We start from the raw sequence: 638 nt of genomic DNA, 5'->3' as shown, positions 1-638 counted from the left end.
TATATTACATTCTTTCTCCAAAAAAAAATATTACTTAATTATTTTTTAAATTTATTTTAAATGGAAAAAAATTTAATTCGATATTATAAAATTTATTAAAAAATAGAAGTCATCTCTGTCAATAAAATTATGTACAAATATTGGCTTTCGTTAAGTAATTAGAAACAATTATTATTGATCTGTTATTTACTCGCGATTCATAATCATTCCGTTTCTTTTCCCCGTTGATTGCGAATCGATCGCATTCGAGATAAAGCGGCGTATTGACATTCGGTGGTTCGTGCAATACTTCTGGAAAGGCAGAAAAAAAGGCAGCCTCTCCCGTAAGATAGTTGGTATGTTTGCGCTCGCCGCGGCTCGCGACGGCGAGGAGAAGGAAGGAAAAGCAGATTAGAGCGCGCAGGAAGAGAGTGGGGAACGTAGTGGAACGCGCGCGAGAGAGAAGCGGTCGCTCGAGGAGAGTGGGAGACAACGAGTTCGTCCGGACCTCGCACACCAAACGATCCGAGAGATCGCGCTCGCGTCGCTTTTGACCCGTTCGACGGCGAAGCCGCGGGCAGAGCTCTCAGTTGACGCTCAGTTCGGCTCAGCGAGGCCAACGAGAAGAAAGGGGGTTATTCCATGTGTGTGAGCGTCGT

The sequence above is a fragment of the Formica exsecta genome, unplaced genomic scaffold, assembly GCF_003651465.1.
Source record: "Formica exsecta isolate Colony F162 unplaced genomic scaffold, ASM365146v1 scaffold228, whole genome shotgun sequence".
NCBI lineage: Eukaryota > Metazoa > Arthropoda > Insecta > Hymenoptera > Formicidae > Formica > Formica exsecta.
This window is presented reverse-complemented; position numbering follows the sequence as displayed.